This window comes from Tursiops truncatus, chromosome 20, assembly GCF_011762595.2.
Source record: "Tursiops truncatus isolate mTurTru1 chromosome 20, mTurTru1.mat.Y, whole genome shotgun sequence".
NCBI lineage: Eukaryota > Metazoa > Chordata > Mammalia > Artiodactyla > Delphinidae > Tursiops > Tursiops truncatus.
Genome location: NC_047053.1, coordinates 48,454,364 through 48,461,930, shown reverse-complemented (window position 1 = coordinate 48,461,930; position 7,567 = coordinate 48,454,364).

Sequence of the window (7,567 nt, the reverse complement as noted above, 5' to 3'; positions counted from 1 at the left end):
TTCCAGTTTCCCTTCTCAGTAATGCAGTCAAGAGGCAGTCAGAGTACTAATATTGTGATGTTTTTATTATTTGCCTGATGGAGTTTTATTGGAAAAATTTGTGTCAAGTGTTGCATCTTGAGATTTCCCTTGTAAGGAGGGAAGGTGTAGGGGGTCGGAGGAGGCAGCTGCCACTGGATTTTGGCTCTTCTGGGGACAGCCCCCTGTAAGGAGCTGGTTTAATTATAGGCAGGTGGTTGTTTTTTTTACATGACCTACTTCCCAGATGGTTTTCCCTGCATTTCATTTCTACCACAAAGTTTGGGCATACTGGAGCCAGAAAGGAAGAACCGTCAAACCTGTGTTACCCCAAAAAAGGAGGGAACCTGGGAGCCTGGCGGGCCTCAGCAGAAGGCAAAAGACGAAACAGGTAAGAGGCTGGAAGTGAGAGAGGCAGGTGAGGGAGAAAGAGCAACAGGGAGGCTCTTCCTGGCCACTCAGAAGATACACGGCAACCTCCCTGTGCAAAATGCCTGGCTGGCAGAGCAGCAATTACCCAGGAGGGCTCTGCCCGGTTTCTGGGTACAAAGTTGAAGACCAGCTGGTTGGAGGGCCCGGGGCAAATGACTGTCAAGAGCAGCCTGGGCTGGCTGGTATGTCCTGTGGTGCTGGACCATTCAGGTGGCCTGTGGCTCCTGAGATGTGGGAAATTTCCCACAAGGCTGTGGTGGGTTTGCTGTCTGACCACTGCAAATGTGGCCTCTGGGGGGTGGTGGCTGGGATTCACTCCCCCACAGAGCCCTCTTGGTGCTGACTCTGACCCAAAGCCACAAGAAAAAGAGGCGCTGCTGGCAGCCCAGCCCGTCAGCAGAATCAGGGCCCCATTTGCCCCAGCTGGCAGCAGGACCCCAGATCTTCCTGCTTGGAGAACAGACTTGACAATGCTCACTCAGTCATTCTCCTACCTTCAGGCAGAACCCTCTTTGACTGTCTTCATCATGAGAATTGGTACAATTTTTAAATGCTTCCCAGTAAGGAGCTCCCCATGCCCTGTCTCCCTTGGCAAACCAACCCCACTGCCAGAGAAAGTCCTTCCTCTGATCTATCCCAAATCCTGCACAATGAACCCTGAGTTCACTCCCCACATCTTACCCTTGGTGGGTTTGGAGAACAGCAGCTTGCCGCTCTCTGCTGAGTTGCCAATAGAGCCTTCGACATGAAAATACTGCACCTCACAGCTGTGAGCTCTGCCTGCCTGTTCTGTGCATATCTGTCTTTCCTCCTAAAATCCTGGAGCGGAATTGCTACTGTTTGCAGCTGGAATGGCTCCGAGGAGCCGCCCTGCTTCTCTGTGTCACAGCATGGCTCTTGCCAGCACTAATAGGTAAGTGGAAAATGGATTCCTCACGGTCCTGGGAAGCCACCTTCTCGGCACGTTCAGGGAATTTGGCACGTTCTGCCAGGAGCCCCCATTACAGCACCATCTGGTCCTAGATGTAACTGGTGACACAGCTGGGGGAGGCCATCTCCAGAGGCACTAGGGTCCCCGGAGAGGAAGCCCTCACAGGCCAGCAGTGCCACTGCCAATATCCAGGTGCCATGAAACACCACGCATAGATTTGATTCATGGCTTTTGTTTTTCAGATTCAAATGAGCTGAAGAAACAGGTGGGCTTAAAACTTATCGTGCTCAAATGAGGTGCTGGAGCTCAGGGCACAGATGGACCCCGTCATCTTCTAAAGGCGCATCCCCACCTACAAAGGTCCAGGGACCTCAGGGGCCCACCTCACGTTCTCCCTGTGTGAAACGCCAACTCAACGTCAGGGAAAGAAAAACACAAAACCAAGAGGCTCTCTTGGTACTGCAGCAGGTCTTAGGGAGGTCACGGTCACTAAGCCAAAGCTCGGGCCCCTGCCTCCTCTGGACCCCAGCCAGACACACCCCTGCAGCCAAGCCAGCACACAAAGGCACTTCAAGGCAAGAGGTAGAAACTTCCATGCCTACTTTTCCCATGGAGAGCAGGTGAGTAAGTTCTCATCAGAAATGTGCTGTGTGTGGGCCCTGCCTTGGCCCGTGTGCTCACGGAGAAGACACGTCAGGCAGACGGAGGGAGAGAGAGAGGCGAGAAGGAAAAACAGAGTTATGAGTATTTTCCAGGTGCAGAGAACCCAAGCGGTGAAGACTAGAGGATGCCAAAGGCTTTAGGAATCTACGTTCTAATTCAGGAGCCAGAACTTACCTTCGTGACTTACTCAACTTTGTATACGTGTCTACAATTATTAAAAAAATGCAAAAGGTGACACAGAAGAATGTCGGCGTAAGGAAAGAAGAGGTGGGTACAGGTAGAGAGATACCAGGGGATATGCTGGCAAGGATGGTTTCCAGGTGTGCCTCAGAAGTAATGATAAATACGGGGGAGGAGAAGAGAGGGCACCCGACCAAGAAAACGAGAGGGAGAGGGAGAGCGTTTTCACAGAGCCACTGCCGTGAAGCTAAGGCAGGCAGGTATGGTCTCACCGAGACTGCAAAGCTGAAGGGCTGGCGGAACATCAATTCATTCAATGAGCTGGCACGGGCAGCGTGCCCAGGCACAGTTCCCAGCACAGAGCCTGGCACCCAGCAAGCTCTTAATAAAAGTTAGTTCGCTTTCCCACGTGGAGCGGAACCGACCAGGGGCAGTGGATGGAAGAGCTAAGGACCTGGCTTCTAAGTGAAACTTGTTTTCCCGGGAATGATGAAATGCATGTCATGCTGTGTCGAAAGGCAACGGCAGGTGAGCGTGACGCCCAAGGGTTGGGATGGAAAGGAGACGGGTCCAGGTAAGCACCCACTGAGACGAGCATCCCTAAGCACAGTCCATGGGTCTCAAAGCCCCGAGTGCACCTGTGTACACACATGCATCTTCTGGAGAGAGAATATCCAGGGTTGTCTTTGGGTCCTTAGAGGGGGTCTGGGACGCTTTGTGAGTTAACCGGCAGTGCTGTGTTTCCAAAGTCCTTTGCCTGGAAGCCCCCTTCCCAGCTCCAGCAATTGCAAAGCACTCAGGGAAGCATATGAGACTGGCTGGCACTGGGTGTGGACAACTGGCCCCATGCTCACTTGTCGCTCACTTGTCGAAGCCATTAGTTTGAAAGTAAGAAACAAGGTGGGGGTGGGGGAGGGGAGGCGGTAGTGTGCTGGAGGGCGGGAAGTTGGGGCTGGGAACCAGGCAAGGCTGAGTTCCATTTCCTGCCCTACCTTCCCTGAATGTGGGGCTTGGGCAAAGCTGTCAGGCTCCCTAAACCACGGGGCCATAGGTGTCAAACAGGGATTCTTGTCATTCCCATCCCATTGTCATTGGGACTGGAAAGAATGTGTGTGAAAGACACAGAACACTGGTGTGTAACAATAGAAGATGGTGATATCAAGATCTTGGTAAGAGAAATATTGGACCAGGACTTTTCAAAGAGGGTCCACAGGCATGGAGAGTCGATTCCAGGAGACAGCATTTCTTAGTACTTGGGTTAAGTCATTGCTGCAGCACAGATGAGGGACAGTCCCTCTCCCACTATCACCACTGACCCCAGGGCAGGTTTCCCTGGGATGGAGATCTGAGAGCTGTTTGCTAGGTGTCAACCATATCATCAATTGAGGTTTTAAACCCCTCTCCTAGTCCAGCACGTCGAGTGATGGTGAGGGCAGCACATTTTGCAGCCAAGAAAAGAGCCTGTAATGGCAGCTGCGAGGCCACCAACAGACACTGGCACCCTGTGGCTGCATGTGCCCACCCACCTGGACCCCCTCTCCAAGCCTCCCTGTCCTGGGAGTTCACACTGCATCGTCTTCCTGCACTTGATGTTGCCAGGATTGCAGACGAAGCAGTGCCCCTACTCAGTGCTCTTCTGCCCTGGCCAGAGACGACGGCTTGCTGAGAGCTGGTGAGAGAGGCGCATTCAGCCCGTGGCCGGTGGTGCACGGAATGATGCACCAGCGTGAGCCCAAGCCAGGCTTCATTAGTGCACAGATGCATACAGCGAAGGGAGGCCAATGTTCGGACAGTTTGCTGTGGAGCTGGCGAGGCAGGATGAGAACTCAGGACCTGGCATTTGCAGGCTATTTGCAAATCTTCAGGTGCCCATTTCTAGGAAGAGCTGAATCACTCAAGTGCCTCTGTGGGAGCTGAGGGGAGAGGAAGCCCACTTCTCACTGAGCCCCTCACAGGCAGGATGCTGCTTGCCACAGTGACATAGCTGGCCCCTCTGCTGCGTCCTTCTACCTGCCATGCCACCCACGCCATGCCATCCAAGTATGTGGGGCAAGCCCGGGAACTGATGGGTGGGGGGGTCCCTCTCTGGACCTCCCCTTGGCAATTCCCCCTGGCAGCCCTCACCTCCCGCCTGCTGGGGGCAGCCCGTCTGGTGGTGGGCAGGCAGCTGATGCTGGCAGATATCTGGCCTGTGCCCTCAGCTCTGTGCTCTGAAAGCCTCCCCCCACCCGGAGTTCAGAGGGTCTGGGTGGACGGAGGAAGGGAGGCCCTTGGAGAGAGTCAGGGCTGTGGAGAGGGGAGAGCAGGCAGACTTCCTGCTGCCACACAGCTATAACGCACCACCTGGCAGAGCGAGTCCGGCACCTGAAGGGGGCAGACGCTCATTCATCACCCTCGCAGCCCAGTCCTGGCTCCTCTGCCTCTGGGCAGGCAGAGAGGAGTGGGGAGGGCTGGGCAGCTGTGAAATGCTGCCCACGGGCCAAGGCAGGGTCACAGTCCCAGGGACTTTCCTCTGTGTGCAGAGAGGATAAGTCCCATAGTGAAGGCTTGTATCAAGGAAGAAGGTCTGTAGGACACGCAGCCGTCACGTTTAGCACATCAGGTACAACCGCTCTTTGCAGACAACAAAGAAGCCTTTCAGGAAAGCTGAAGCCTCAGCCGCTCCCCCATCCTAGGCAACAGGCAACGGCACTCCTGCCCATTCCTTCTGTTCCAGCTCCGGCGCAGGGCGGGAGCAGGCAGGAGATACTGAACAAGAACTGGGTACAGGTGAGCTGCTTCACGTAAGCCTCCCCAGGGGAGACAGTGATGGGCTCATCGCTGGGAACTCCACAGGTGAACCTGGGCAGCCTGCTGGGTTGGGCCTTCCTGGGCCCATGTGTGGTAGGAAGTTCAGGGACAACTTGGGCCATCTCATCAAAAGATACAGCTTTAACCTCAGAGGGACTTATCAGTGAGCCCGGTAAGATTTCAGGGAATCTACTTATCCCTAAATATCAACTACACAGTCATTTACATTTCCCCCAACCGGACGGCCCCTTGAGCTCAGTCCTCCTCTCGTTCTTGTGATACGGACAGAGAGGGAGCTCCTTAGAAAGGTCACTCAAGACTGGCCCCTTCCCAGGATATTACCACCTGCTGTCCCTCTAAAATGAAATAAAATAAAATTTAAAAATAAATGAAAAGAACAACAAAAATATAAGTACAGCTGCAGAGGTGCCTTCTTTGCCTCCCTGCTCTGAGCTCCAACCTCTCAGATATTTACTGTTCGTTCCCCCCTAAATCATTCCTGACGGCTGGACTGCTTGCACTCCATCACGAGGAGGGGCTGTGCGGAGCTGCAGTTCCGTTTAGCTTGCAGAAAAAGGAGCCTCCTAGGAAAAACCCACGCGGGAGCTGTCCGGTGCTGAACTCCTGCGTGATGGACGATTATGGACCATCTGCACTTTCAGAGGGCGATAGATTTATAAGCAGGAGAGACAGCTAGAAGAGTGTCCATTACTATAACTCACTGCCTCTTCAGAGATATTCTAATCAGGCATCCTTTCCTCTTGCTGAAAGCCCAGGTTAAAAACTGGCAAGAGGGGCTTCCCTGGTGGCGCAGTGGTTGAGAGTCCGCCTGCCGATGCAGGGGACGCGGGTTCATGCCCCGGTATGGGAAGATCCCACATGCCGTGGAGCGGCTGGACCCGTGAGCCATGGCCGCTGAGCCTGCGCGTCCGGAGCCTGTGCTCCGCAACGGGAGAGGCCACAACAGTGAGAGGCCTGCGTACCGCAAAAAAAAAAAAAAAAAAAAAAGAGCTGGAAAGAGGTGAAATCAATTACATATTTCTGGGGTGTTTCCTTCCCAGAGCAAGGCTGTCAAAGGTGCTGGGGGCAAGGATGTCAGAAGGCTGGGGTGGGGACCGCTGGTGGAGGGACCCCTTTGCCTGTCAAAGCTTCCCTGTCGCATTTCCCAGGGCTCCCCGTCTCACCTCGGCTCCCCGTCTCACCTCTTGCAACTGGTGTTGAAAAGATAGAAGAGGCCAGTATGCCTCTCCTTTCTCAGCCCCCACACGGATCTACTTGAGATTTACTGACAACCAGGAATCATGCACGGGTGCAGCAAACACATCTGGATCTTCCTGGTAGGCCGTGCAGTTTGATATTTATGTGCATGGGGAAAGGAAAGGAGTACCTCAGTGGAACCCTGGGTCAGGCGCTGAGCTGGATGCCTTCTGTACATTGATTCACAGTAATCTTATTCCTGTTTTACAGGTGAGAGAACTACAGCCCATGGAGGTGCATGACGGGTCCAGGTCTCCTGCCCAGGTCCATCCAACCCTCCCTAGCCTGCTGCCCGAAGGTCCAGACGGCAAGGCAGAGATGCACAGGGAACTTCTCCCTGCCAGCGGCTGCTGGCCCTCTGAGGCCGACCCCACCCCCCAGCGCCCCTCCAGCAGGACAGCACCAATGCTTCTCCAGTGAGCTCCCGCTCCCTCACACGGCCCTGCAATGAGGAAGCGAACTGACCCCCTGGGCCCCAGCTCCCCAGAAAAGGCCCTTTTACACAGACAAACAGGCCCCTCATTTCTACTTCAGAGTTCATTTCTTTCTACTTCAGAATTCACAGAGCATATTGACACTTACCTAATCTGACCACAGCTTTTGCATTAGATAAAAACATTTATTTTTAATCCCCATTTTAAAGATGAGGCAGCTAAGGCCCAGAGAGGTTAAGTGGTTTTCTCGAAGCCACACAGCTAACCAGCAGGCAAGCCAGAATCAAGCCCTCATCTCCTGGCTCTGTGTCCAGGGCCTTTCTGGCCTCTGCCTGCCTTCCCAGGAGGCTGCACTGGGCACAGCCACCCTTGAGAATTTCCTTCCATGGGGACCTGCCCTCTTCCAGGCTCTCCCTCTGTAATTTCTGAGCTTCTCTGCCGGATCCAACCTGCTCTGGGGAAGGTTAAATCACCCAGCTCACTGGCAGAGCCTTTGAGAACTCACCCTGGGTATAGGCTCTGAGACTCTAAGCAAAGACCCTGAATATCAGGCAGTGCCCCCCTCCTGCCAGGACCCTGTCATTCTCTGAGCGGGCAGATCAGGGACCCACGCAATGATGCTCAGCTCAGAAGTATGACCGGCTGCCAAGTGTTCTGGAGTCAGGTCTTAACTGGGATAAAATCAGGCTGCATCTGAGAACAGCAAAAGTTCAGCTTGTTCTTTTGTTGTTTTATTTATTTTAACTACAGTTCTACCTGCCTCACCCTGGGAACTCAGCTGTGGCCTTTTCACCCGGAAAAAGCCTTCTGTTCTTGCCACGCCCCCTCCGTCCCCGTCTCTCATTTACTCCATCACTCACAC